General features: G+C 45.1%; 1 pseudogene; it reads left to right on the top strand.

Moving 5' to 3' along the window:
* The first annotated feature begins 11,307 nt into the window (after positions 1–11,307).
* On the top strand, positions 11,308–12,017 carry LOC119292483 (annotated as a pseudogene).
* The last annotated feature ends 942 nt before the right edge of the window (positions 12,018–12,959 follow it).

Raw genomic sequence — 12,959 nt, 5'->3', positions numbered from 1 at the left:
CTCTCCTTCCCTTTCCCCGAGCATCACCGCTGCCCTCTCCTCGAACCTCACCCCAGTCCTCCCTTCTGCCCTCGCTCCCCCTGTCGTATGATACATCTCCAACGTATCTATAATTTTTGATTGCTCCATGCTACTTTATCTACTGTTTTGGACTATATTGGACTTTATTTTCCACTTTTATATTATTTTTGGGACTAACCTATTAACCGGAGGCCCAGCCCAGAATTGCTGTTTTTTTGCCTATTTCAGTGTTTCGAAGAAACAGAATATCAAACGGAGTCCAAATGGAATGAAACCTTCGGGAACGTGATTTTCTCACCGGACGTGATCCAGGAGGCTTGGACCCTGCTCCAAGGAACAACAGAGGTGGTCACGAGGGTGGGGGCGCGCCCTCCCCCCTGGGCGCGCCCCTACCTCGTGGGCCCCCTGTTGCTCCACCGACGTACTCCTTCCTCCTATATATACCTACATACCCCCGACAGATCAAATACGGAGCCAAAAACCTAATTCCACCGCCACAATTTTCTGCATCCACGAGATCCCATCTTGGAGCCTGTTCCGGAGCTCCGCCGGAGGGGGCATCCACCACGGAGGGCTTCTACATCAACATCATAGCCTCTCCGATGAAGTGTGAGTAGTTTACCTCAGACCTACGGGTCCATAGTTAGTAGCTAGATGGCTTCTTCTCTCTTTTTGGATCTCAACACAATGTTCTCCCCCTCTCTTGTAGAGATCTATTCGATGTAATCTTCTTTTTGCGGTGTGTTTGTTGAGACCGATGAATTGTGGGTTTATGATCCAGCTTATCTATGAATAATATTTGAATCTTCTCTGAATTCTTTTATGTATGATTGAGTTATCTTTGCAAGTCTCTTTAAATTATCCGTTTGGTTTGGCCAACTAGATTGGTACTTCTTGCAATGGGAGAAGTGCTTAGCTTTGGGTTCGATCTTGCGGTGTCCTTACCCAGTGACAGAAAGGGTTGCCAGGCACGTATTGTATTGTTGCCATCGAGGATAACAAGATGGGGTTTTTATCATATTGCATGAAGTTATCCCTCTACATCATGTCATCTTGCTTAAGGCGTTACTTAGTTTTTAACTTAATACTCTAGATGCATGCTGGATAGCGGTCGATGAGTGGAGTAATAGTAGTAGATGCGGAATCGTTTCGGTTTACTTGTCTCGGACGTGATGCCTATATACATGATCATGCCTAGATATACTCATAACTATGCTCAATTCTATCAATTTCTCAACAGTAATTTGTTCACCCACCGTAGAATACTTATACTCTTGAGAGAAGCCACTAGTGAAACCTATGGCCCCCGTGTCTATTCTCATCATATCAATCTCCATTACTTTAATACTTGCTTTGTTTTTACTTTGCCTTTTACTTTTCACTTTGCATCTCTATATCAAAAATACCAAAAATATTATTTATCATCTCTATCAGATCTCACCCTCGTAAGTGATCTTGAAGGGATTGACAACCCCTAATCGCGTTGGTTGCGAGTAGCTATCGTTTTGTGCAGGTACGAGGGACTTATGCGTGGCCTCCTACTGGATTGATACCTTGGTTCTCAAAAACTGAGGGAAATACTTACGCTACTTTGCTGCATCATCCTCTCCTCTTCGGGGAAATCCAACGCAGTGCTCAAGAGGTAGCAAGAAGAATTTCTGACGCCGTTGCCGGGGAGTTTGCGCAAAAGTCAACCATACCAAGTACCCATCACAATCCCTATCTCTCGCATTACATTATTTGCCTCTCGTTTTCCTCTCTCCCACTTCACCCTTGCCGTTTTATTCGCCCTCTCTATACCAATCTCCTCTCTCTTTCGCTTTCCCCTTTTGTTTGCTTGTGCCTTCTATGTGCTTGCATCTTTGCTTGCTAAAAATCTATTGTTATGGATTCACTTAAAGTGTTCTACTTGGATCATCTTCGATCCTTATGCGCTCATGCTGAAACCCCAACTAGCCTAGTTGATGGGAAATCTTTAGATGAGCATGCTCATTTTGTGCGTCACCGTTTGTCTGAAAAAGGGAGACTCTTATGGAATCAAATAAACAGATTGATGTGTTATGCTTGGAATCTTTGTGAAATTTGTGATTTTACTTGTTGCTCTAAGAACCCTAAAAAACACCTTCCCTACCTATGTGAGTTTAATGAAAATGAAATTTTATCATCTTATGCAAAGGGTGTTTATAGTTACTATGATATCGAACAAATTGAAGAATTTGTTGCTTTTAAGGGTGCTTATAAAGTTGCTTCTTTGATTGAAAAGTATGATATTACTCTCTACGAATCTAAATTTTTTGACATACTTAAATATTGCTATGAAAACTATGCTCATGATGTCTATGTCAAAGAATTTATTGAGAGAATGACTATTGCTTTGGAAGAAAATAATGATATGCATGAATCTATTGATAATGATGATTCCCATGATTTGATTGAAATATCCCTTGATGAACATGATGCTTGCTATTCTTGTGGCCATGATGCCAATATTTATGAAGATGAATTTGCTATAGTTCCTTATGTTAAACATGAGATCGTTGCTATTGCACCCATACTTGGTAGTTCCTTCGATGAAAACCTTGATTGCAATGATTTTACTATAAATTCTCTTGATGTCAATTGTGCTAATAATATGCAAAACCCTAAGCTTGGGGATGCTAGTTTTGCTATGTTTACTACTTGTTGCAATGATCATGATTGGGGTGATTCTTCTTATGTTCTTGAAAATTTATTTAAGCCCCATGATGAATATGAGATTGATAATAGTGTTTGCAATATTGAAAGTGGGTTTGGAAGAGTGTCAACTTTAGATCCCACATATTTGGATAATGTTCAATCTTATGAAGTTTTTGAGAAAAGTGGGTTTGGAGAGGTCATGACTTTAGTTAATGTTAATCCCACTATCTTGGAAAAGTGTCAACTTTGCATGCATGTGGATCATGTTGAGGATATGTTATGTGATAGCTATTTTGTTGAGTTTGCTTATGATCCTACATGTAATTATTATGAGAGAGGAAAATATGGTTGTAGAAATTTTCATGTTACTAAATTACCTCTCAACATGTTGAGATTGCTATCGTCTCTTTCTTCTTCCTTGCATATGCTAGTTTTTGCTTGCCTTGCAAATTTGTTTGCTTATAATATGCCTATGCATAGGAAGTATGCTAGACTTAAGTGTGTTTGTCACATGTTTTATGATGCTCTCTTTGTGCTTCAATTCTTGTCTTTCATGTGAGCATCATTGAAATCTCAATGCCTAGCTAAAAAGGCTTTAAAGAAAAGCGTTTGTTGGGAGACAACCAAATATTTTTCCTTGCTGTTATTGAATAAATAATTCATCTAGCCTCTGTTTAGATGTGGTTTTATGTTTTAATTAGTGTTTGTGCCAGGTAGAACCTATAGGATAACCTACGATGATAGTTGATTTGATTCTACTGAAAAACAGGAACTTTGCACACACGAATATAATTTTGTTAAATCACAGGAACGTGCTTTTGCGTTGATTCTTTTTTCTTCTGTTCAATAGATAAATTGTCCAGGACTTCCTATTTTGGTAGAATTTTTAGAGCTCCAGAAGTTTGCGTTAGTTACAGATTACTACAGACTATTCTGTTTTTGATAGATTCTGTTTTGCGTGTGTTATTTGCTTATTTTGATGAATCTATGGCTAGTAAAATAGTTTATATTCCATAGATAAGTTGGAATATAGTAGGATTAACACCAATATAAATAAATAATGAGTTCATTACAGTAACTTAAAGTAGTCTTTTGTTTTCTTTCACTAACGGAGCTCACGAGATTTCTATTGAGTTTTGTGTTGTGAAATTTTCAAGTTTTGGGTGAATTCTTTTGATGTATTATGGAACAAGGAGTGGCAAGAGCCTAAGCTTGGGGATGCCCATGGAACCCCCAAGATAATCCAAAACACCAAAAAGTCAAAGCTTGGGGATGCCCCGGAAGGCATCCCCTCTTTCGTCTACTTCCATCGGTAATTTACTTGGAGCTATATTTTTATTCACCACATATTATGTGTTTTGCTTGGAGCGTCTTGTATTATTTGCGTCTTTGCTTGTTAGTTTACCGCAATCATCCTTGCTGTACACACCTTTTGAGAGAGCCATACACAAATTGGAATTTGCTAGACTACTCTATATGCTTCACTTATATCTTTTGAGCTTGATAGTTTTGCTCATAGTGCTTCACTTATATCTTTTGAGCATGATAATTTTTGCTCTAGTACTTCACTTAGATCTTTTAGAGCACGGTGGTGGATTTGTTTTAAAGAAACTATTGATCTCTCATGCTTCACTTAGATTATTTTCAGAGTCGTTAATAGCATGGTAATTTTCTTAATATTAATATACTTGGTATTCAAGATATGTGAAACTATCTTTTGAGTACGTTGAATACTAAGATAAGTTTGATGCTTGATAATTGTTTTGAGATATGAAGGTGATAATATCAAAGTGATGCTAGTTGGGTGATTATGAATTTAAAGAATGCTTGTGTTGAAGTTTGTGATTCCCGTAGCATGCACATATGGTGAACCGCTTTGTGAAGTTGGAGCACAATTTTATTTATTGATTGTCTTCCTTATGAGTGGCGGTCGGGGATGAGCGATGGTCTTTTCCTACCAATCTATCCCCATAGGAGCATGCGCGTAGTGCTTTGGTTTTTGATGACTTCTAAATTTTTGCAACAAGTGCATGAGTTCTTTTGATTAATGTTGAGTCCATGGATTATACGCACCCTTTCACCCTTCCACCATTTCTAGCCTCTCTAATACCGCGCACTTTTCGCCGGTACCATACACCCATCATATACCTTCCTCAAACAAGCCACCATACCAACCTATTATGGCATTGCCATAGCCATTCCGAGATATATTGTCATGCAACTTTCCAACGTTCCGTTCATATGACACACAATACTTTTGTCATATTGCTTTTTGCATGAACATGTAGTTGACATTGTATTTGTGGCAAGACCACCTTCATCATTTTCATATATGTCGCTCTTGATTCATTGCATATCCCGGTACACCACCGAAGGCATTCATATAGAGTCATATTTTGTTCTAAGTATCGAGTTGTAATTGTTGAGTTGTAAGAAAAATAAAAGTGTGATGATCATCATTATTAGAGCATTGTCCCAGTGAGGAAAGGATGATGGAGACTATGATTCCCTCATAAGTCGGTATGAGACTCCGGACGAAAAATAAAAAAAAAAGAAAAAAAAAGAGGCCATAAAAAAAGGAGAAAAGGCCCAAAGAAAAAAAAGAAAAAATGACAGAAAAAGAGAGAAGGGACAATGCTACTATTCTTTTACCACACTTGTGCTTCAAAGTAGCATCGTGATCTTCATGATAGAGAGTGTCATATGTTGTCACTTTCATATACTAGTGGGAATTTTTCATTATAGAACTTGGCTTGTATATTCCAATGATGGGCTTCCTCAAAAGTGCCCTGGGTCTTCGTGAGCAAGCAAGTTGGATGCACACCCACTTAGTTTCTTTTGTTGAGCTTTCATATATTTATAGCTCTAGTGCATATATTGCATGGCAATCCCTACTCACTCACATTGATATCTATTAATGGGCATCTCCACAGCCCGTTTGATACGCCTAGTTGATGTGAGACTATCTTCTCCTTTTTTGTCTTCTCCACAACCACCATTCTATTCCACATATAGTGCTATGTCCATGGCTCACGCTCATGTATTGGGTGAAAGTTGAAAGAGTTTGAGATTACTAAAGTATGAAACAATTGCTTGGCTTGTCATCGGGGTTGTGCATGATTAAATACTTTGTGTGATGAAGATAGAGCAACAGTCAGACTATATGATTTTGTAGGGATAACTTTCTTTAGCCATGCTATTTTGAGAAGACATGATTGCTTTGATTAGTATGCTTGAAGTATTATTATTTTTATGTCAATATGAACTTTTGTCTTGAATCTTTCAGATCTGAATATTCATACTACAATTAAGAAGATTTACATTGAAATTATGCCAAAGTATCACTCCGCATCAAAAATTCTTTTTTTATCATTTACCTACTCGAGGACGAGCAGGAATTAAGCTTGGGGATGCCTGATACATCTCCAACGTATCTATAATTTTTGATTGCTCCATGCTACTTTATCTACTATTTTGGACTATATTGGGCTTTATTTTTCCACTTTTATATTATTTTTGGGACTAACCTATTAACCGGAGGCCCAGCCCAGAATTGTTGTTTTTTGCCTATTTTAGTGTTTCGAAGAAATAGAATATCAAACGGAGTCCAAACGGAATGAAACCTTCGGGAACGTGATTTTCTCACCGAACGTGATCCAGGAGACTTGGACCCTGCTCCAAGGAACAACAGAGGCGGTCACGAGGGTGGGGGGCGCACCCTCCCCCCTGGGCGCACCTCCCTATCTCGTGGGCCCCCTGTTGCTCCACCGACGTACTCCTTCCTCCTATATATACCTACGTACCCCCGATAGATCAAATACAAAGCCAAAACCTAATTCCACCGCTGCAACTTTCTGTATCCACGAGATCCCATCTTCGGGCCTGTTCCGGAGCTCCGCCGGAGGGGGCATCCACCATGGAGGGCTTCTACATCAATACCATAGCCTCTCCGATGAAGTGTGAGTAGTTTACCTCAGACCTACGGGTCCATAGTTAGTAGCTAGATGACTTCTTCTCTCTTTTTGGATCTCAATACAATGTTCTCCCCCTCTCTTGTGGAGATCTATTCGATGTAATCTTCTTTCCGCGGTGTGTTTGTTGAGACCGGTGAATTATGGGTTTATGATCCAGCTTATCTATGAATAATATTTGAATCTTCTCTGAATTATTTTATGTATGATTGAGTTATCTTTGCAAGTCTCTTCGAATTATCCATTTGGTTTGGCCAACTAGATTGGTAGTTCTTGCAATGGGAGAAGTGCTTAGCTTTGGGTTCGATCTTGTGGTGTCCTTACCCAGTGACAGAAAGGGTTGCAAGGCACGTATTGTATTGTTGCCATCGAGGATAACAAGATGTTTTTTTTATCATATTGCATGAATTTATCCCTCTACATCATGTCATCTTGCTTAAGGAGTTACTCTGTTTTTAACTTCATACTCTAGATGCATGCGGGATAGCGGCCGATGAGTGGAGTAATAGTAGTAGATGCAGAATTGTTTCGGTTTACTTGTCTCGGACGTGATGCCTATATACATGATCATGCCTAGATATACTCATAACTATGCTCAATTCTATCAATTGCTCAACAGTAATTTGTTCACCCACCGTAGAATACTTATGCTCTTGAGAGAAGCCACTAGTGAAACCTATGGCCCCCGGGTCTATTCTCATCATATCAATCTCCATTACTTTAATACTTGCTTTGTTTTTGCTTTGCCTTTTACTTTTTACTTTGCATCTCTATATCAAAAATACCAAAAATATTATTTATCATCTCTATCAGATCTCACCCTTGTAAGTGACCTGAAGGGATTGACAACCCCTAATCGCGTTGGTTGCGAGTAGCTATCGTTTTGTGCAGGTACGAGGGACTTGTGCGTGGCCTCCTACTGGATTGATACCTTGGTTCTCAAAAACTGAGGGAAATACTTACGCTACTTTGCTGCATCATCCTTTCCTCTTCGGGGAAATCCAACGCAGTGCTCAAGAGGTAGCATCGTACCACCGGCCGACTCCCTCCTCATCTCCTTCCACAATGATCACATCTCCAACCACATAAAATTCAAACTAGATCCAGCCGAGAACAACTACATCAAGTGGAGAACCTTATTCTACTGCGTCCTCATGTAGTATCGCGTGCAAGATCACGTGGATCGCCCGCCACCTCCCAACCCCGATGCGGCCTGGCTCGCTGTCGATCATTACCTCAGCCTCTAGCTCTACTTCACCCTGGCCGACTCCATCCTCGAGCTCGTCATGGGCGGCGCCGTCAACGCGTTCACCGTGTGGCGCCGTATCCGGGACTACTTCCTGGCGAACCAAGGCGCCTAGTACCTCCACCTGACGCGCCAGTTCCAGAACCTGAAACAAGGAGACCTCTCTGTCTCTGACTATGCTCATCGTCTCAAGGCCCTCGCGGACGGCCTCGCGGGCACCGGTCACGCGGTCGAGGATCACGACCTCACCATGCAGCTCATCCACGGCTTGGATGCCCGCTTCGACACCATCTGCACCATCCTCGGCGATACGGTGCCCCTGCCGCCGTTCCACATCGCTCGCTCTCGCCTGGATCTTGCCGAGTACAACATCAACCTCCGGGCGGCAGAGGCCGGCTCTGCCACTCTCACCATCTTCGGCGGCCCCAACTCCACCAACGATCGCAGTGACCGTGGTGACCATGGAGACCGCGCGGACCGCAACAATTGCACCCTCCCGGTCGCGGCTCTGGCGGCAACCGTGGTGGTGACTGCGGGCGCGGCCGATCTGACTCGGGTAGTCACGGGTCTGCCCCGCCTCAGCCGTCCCCTTGGACCGGGTACTTCGCTCCATACGGCATGGCCCTCCCTGCACCCCACTCCGGGTGGGTTTATACTGTTTCTCTGTGAAGGCACTGACAATAATGTTTCTCTGTGAAGGCACTTCCAACCCGGACTCCTCTTCTGACGTCCAGTAGCGTTGGTCCCCTCTATCCATTCTATGGCAATAAGTATGTCGATGGTGCTGCTTTCTTCACCACTCTAGGCGACTTGTGGCACCAGCGCCTCGGCCATCCGGGGAAAGCTTCCCTTAGGACTATCTCTAAGGATTTCTTACCAGATTGTAATAACACTACTCGCTCTCCTTGTATAGAATGTCAATTAGGCCGACAGCTTCGGTTATCCTTTTCCTCTTCCAACAATTGTACTAGTGCACCTTTTCAACTTATTCATTGTCGTTTGTGGACCTCCCCGGTTGTGAGTTTCTCTGGTTATCAATACCATCTCATAATTCTTGATGATTACTCCCAGTACTCTTGGCCCTTCCCCTTGCGCCATAAGTCCGACACCTCTTCTACCTTACAATGCTTCTTCACCTATATCCTCACCCATTTTCATACTCTCATAAAATGTATGTAGTGTGACAATGGTCGGGAATTTATCAACGCCTCTCTCTGCGACTTTTCCTCGACCAACGGTATCGTGTATCGTCTCTCTTGCCCTCACACTTCACCGCAAAAGGGCAAGGCCGAGTGCATGCTTCGCACCACCAACGACGTCATCCGCACCCTTCTGATACACGCCAACTTACCACCTCCCTTTTGGGTCGAGGCCCTCCACACCGCCACACACTTACTCAATCGCCGCCCCTTCGTCAAGACAACTCCGTACACCCCCTTTTTCGTCCTCACAGGCGTGCATCCTCGTTATGACCACCTTCATGTGTTCAGTTGTTTGTGTTTCCCCAATCTCTATGCCACTAGCCCTCACAAATTGGCACCTTGATCCACGCGTTGAGTTTTCCTCGGCTACCCATTAGAGCACAAAGGTTACCGTTGCTTCGATCTACACCCCCGTCATGTTATCGCTTCCCGACACGTTATATTCGACGAGACCGTTTTTTCGCACACACCTCCGATCACAGGCGTAGCTCCCGCACCAGATCCCGCCCCTCCCACTCACCTGCATACTATCCCCTCTGGGATCCACGCCCACCCACCATCCTCGGACGACAACGGCCCCACGCAATCCGCCTTGCCATCTGCTCCACCACCCGCCTCTTCCCACGCGTCCGTCTGTCTCCCCACCGATCCGAGCGGGCCGTCCCACCACCTCCCAGGCGCCACACGCCCTCCTCGGGTTAACCCTCGCCAGATTCGCCTAACCCACCTGATTCTGCTCCCCTTGGATCGCCCCCGCCTGCTTGCCTCGGATCTTCCGCCCACCCCGCCCAGCGACCCACCATATCTTCCTCGCTCCCCGTGCTAGCCACTCCTAGCCCTCCATGTCGTCCTGTAGTCCCTATTGCTCCACCTGTTAATTCACATAAAATGATGACCCAAGCCAAACGGGGCTTCGCTCAACCATGTCGTTTATTTTCCCTCGCAGCCACCTCTGCCGTTTCTCCTCTTCCTTCCTCTTACAAAACTGCTCTCAAAGATCACCATTGGCATGGCGCAGTGCTTGAGGAATTTAATGCTTTGCTAACAAACATACTTGGAGTTTGGTTCCTCGTCCTGCAGGTGTTAATGTGGTCACCGGGAAGTGGATTTTCAGTCACAAATTTCACTCTGACGATACACTGGCATGATACAAGGCGCATTGGGTTCTCTTGAAGGAAATATGCCCTAGAGGCAATAATAAAGTTATTATTTATTTCCTCATATCATGATAAATGTTTATTATTCATGCTAGAATTGTATTAACCGGAAACATAATACATGTGTGAATACATAGACAAACATAGTGTCATTAGTATGCCTCTACTTGACTAGCTCGTTGATCAAAGATGGTTGAGTTTCCTAGCCATAGATATGAGTTGTCATTTGATCAACGGGATCACATCATTAGGAGAATGATGTGATTGACTTGACCCATTCTGTTAGCTTAGCACTTGATCGTTTAGTATATTGCTATTGTTTTCTTTATGACTTATACATGTTCCTATGACTGAGATTATGTAAATCCCGCTTATCGGAGGAACACTTTGTGTGCTACCAAACGTCACAACGTAACTGGATGATTATAAAGGTGCTCTACAGGTGTCTCCGAAGGTATTATGATTTGTCACTCCGATTGTCCAAGAGGTACCTCTGGGCACCTCTCGGTAATGCACATCACTATAAGCCTTGCAAGCAATGTAGCTAATGAGTTAGTTGCGGGATGATGCATTACGTAACGAGTAAAGAGACTTGCCGGTAACGAGATTGAACTAGGTATTGAGATACCGACGATCGAATCTCGGGCAAGTAACATATCAATGACAAAGGGAACAACGTATGTTGTTATGCGGTTTGACCGATAAAGATCTTCGTAGAATATGTGGAAACCAATATGAGCATCCAGGTTCCGCTATTGGTTATTGACTGGAGACGTGTCTCGGTCATGTCTACATAGTTCTCGAACCCGTAGGGTCCGCACGCTTAAATTTTGGTGACGATCGGTATTATGAGTTTTTGTGTTTTAATGTACCGAAGGTAGTTCGGAGTCCCGGATATGCTTACGGACATGACGAGGAGTCTCGAAATGATCAAGACATAAAGATCGATATATTGAATGACTATGTTTGGACACCGGAAGTGTTTCGGGAGGTTTCGGGCATTTACCGGAGTACCGGGGGTCTTCGTGAAAGCCATGCCGACCGCCGGCGAGTTGGATCGCGTCAAGACGTGGGAGCACCGATTCCTTGCCACGTTCACGCTATCTGAAGAAGACATCCAACGCGTCAAGGACATGGTAGCCAGCGAGGCGGTGCGGCGAGGCGCGGCGCCGCCGCGATGCTCCTCGCTGGTTGCCACCTTCGGCTTCATGTGGTCATGCCACCAGCGAGCCAAAGACGATGTAGGAAGCAGGGGCGCCGACCCGACGTACCTGCTCTTCCTCGTCGACCACCGCTCACAAATGAAGCCTCCTGTCCCGGACGAGTACCTCGGCAACTGCGTCGGCATCGCCTGGCATGCCGCACCCATGGACCAGCTCACGGCAGCCGGCGCCGGCAGCCTCTTCATCGCGTGCACGGCGGTAGCTGCGGCGATCGACGAAGCGGTGCGGGGCATCGGGTCACCTGAGACGATTGCGTTGTGGATGCATCGGGTCAGGGAGGCTGGCGTCGCCGGTATGTGGACGGTGGCCGGGTCGCGGAGGTTCCGCGTGTACGAGGTGGACTTTGGGTTCGGGCAGCCGGCCAAGGTGGAGATCGTGTCCGTGGCGAGAACGGGCGGATGGCGGTGGCAGAGGGACGGAGCAGCGGCGGTGGCATCGAGGTGGGCATCTCTGTGCCAGCCGCTGGCATGCAGAGGTTCCAAAAGTGCTTCCAAGATGCCATTGACTGGCTTCACCAGTAAACGAGTGATGCATATTTATTTTTCGGTAAATCAAGTGATATTATATAATTATGCCTACCCTTAAGGCCGTAAGATATGTATACGAAGTTCATCATGTAATTCGTAGTACGATGTTATTATGAATTGATACGTACACTTGACTTGAGGTCGAGGTCTTTTGAGGAGCTACATAGCATTGCGCTGGTTGTGTTGAGATACGTGAAGTGGTGGCCATGCAACCCACATGAGTACATGACGCATAGCAACCGATGTATCTTGGTTCAATTCATTTTGGAGGTACTCCCTCAGTTCGGAATTACTCGTTTTGAAAATGGATGTATTTAGAACTAAGAGCAACTCCAAGGGGCCGACCCAAACGGACGGCGATTTCATCCGCTTTTTGTCCGTTTGGGTCGGCCAGGCGGACACGGATGCCCGCTTTCGCATTTGGGTAGGCGCGTGCGCCCAACGCTGGCCTAAGACCCATTTTGACAGCGCCAAAAAAAATGAACGCATGCATATTAAAAAAAGAGAAACAACATTAATTAAACATTAAAGTCGGCCACGAAGGCCGGGAGAGTCCACGCGTCCACATTTGCATTAGAAAAATAGCCTAAACTACGAGGCGGCGCGCTGCCCTAGGCGTCGTCGTCGTCGTCCTCGGGGTCCGTGAGGTCGATGAGCATCGGCGCCGGCCCGGCCCAGGCGAACACTGTGTTCCAGAGCGCCGTCATGTCGGGTTGTGTCGGTGCAGGCAGTGCCGGGGCGGGGGTGGGGGGTGGGGGGTGTGCGGCCGCCTGTGCAGTCGCGGCATGGCGCGCCTCCTCCTCGGCTTCGCGCTGCTCCTCCTCGAGGTCGCGCTCGAGCATCTCCTCGTACTCACCGCGACGGCGCTCCTCTGCCAGCCGGCGCTGGCACCACATCTCGAGGTACGCCTGCTCCTGCGTCGGCGTCGCCCCTAGC

This window comes from Triticum dicoccoides, chromosome 4B (genome assembly GCF_002162155.2).
Source record: "Triticum dicoccoides isolate Atlit2015 ecotype Zavitan chromosome 4B, WEW_v2.0, whole genome shotgun sequence".
Taxonomy (NCBI): domain Eukaryota; kingdom Viridiplantae; phylum Streptophyta; class Magnoliopsida; order Poales; family Poaceae; genus Triticum; species Triticum dicoccoides.
Note: the sequence above shows the minus strand (reverse complement) of the source record. Positions and strands in the feature narration are given on the sequence as shown.